This window comes from Octopus bimaculoides, chromosome 13, assembly GCF_001194135.2.
Source record: "Octopus bimaculoides isolate UCB-OBI-ISO-001 chromosome 13, ASM119413v2, whole genome shotgun sequence".
Taxonomy (NCBI): domain Eukaryota; kingdom Metazoa; phylum Mollusca; class Cephalopoda; order Octopoda; family Octopodidae; genus Octopus; species Octopus bimaculoides.
In genome coordinates, this window is record NC_068993.1 from 59536691 (window position 1) to 59537851 (window position 1161).

Sequence of the window (1161 nt, forward strand, 5' to 3'; positions counted from 1 at the left end):
ACCGCGAGTCCGCTACCCTAACCACTGCTGTACTCTTTCACCACAACTTTCTCTCACTCTTCTTGTTTCTGTTGTGCTTGTAATTCAAAGGGTCAGCCTTGTCACACTCTGTGTCACGCTGAATATCCCCGAGAACTACGTTAAGGGTACACGTGTGTGTGGAGTGCTCAGCCACTTGCACGTTAATTTCACGAGCAGGCTGTTCTGTCGATCGGATCAACTGGAACCCTCGTCGTCGTAAGCGACGGAGTGCCAACAACAACAACAACAACAACAACGTGTGTGCGTATGCGTGGGTGGTTGTGAAACTTTTAAGTATTGTACTCCAGTGTCTGAGTCAAGTTATAGTTTTTTCTTTGGTAGAAGAGATTCGCCTAAGATGCAGACAGATCGCATGTTGAATTATGGGATAGCAAAGCGAACTTGTTCACCAAACAACCCTCACAACTGTTGCAGAGTCACAGACTGTAAGTTTCTGAGATATGCAAGAAAATGTGGTTGAATAGATTTCAGTGCATTACTGTTGCTAATTTGGTCAAACACTGAAGCAACGAAAGCTGGCATCAATATTGGTACCTGCAATAATTAGCGCCGGTAGTCGCAGCAGTCTTACATTGCTGCTTGTCTCACAACCCACATGATTCTGATGCACTCAACACTGTCACCGCCGCAACCACTACTGCTGCTTGCCACCACTGCAACGACCACCACCACTGCCACCGCCGCCACCACCGCCTCCACCGCTATCACTGTTGATGCAGCCGCCACCACAACCACCTACAGCGGCTGCTAGTAAGATGATGGCTATATTTACAGAAGTGGTAGAACATGCTAATATAAACAGCAAAACACACACACACACACACACACACACACACAGACATCCCCACACGCAGACACGCACGCACACACCTACACGCATAAATACTTAATGTAATGTATACATATTTAATGTAAATACTATATATACAGGCATACCTCAATTTACGTCGTTCCGTGTTATATCGATTTTCGACTAAAATCGCTTGTCTTCAAACTAATTACCGACGTAAGTTGAGGTGCACACGCACACACACACGCACACACGCACATGCATACACACTGACCGAAATTGTAAGGACATTCTGGAAACTTGACTGAGGATAGAAGGCTGCGAATGAC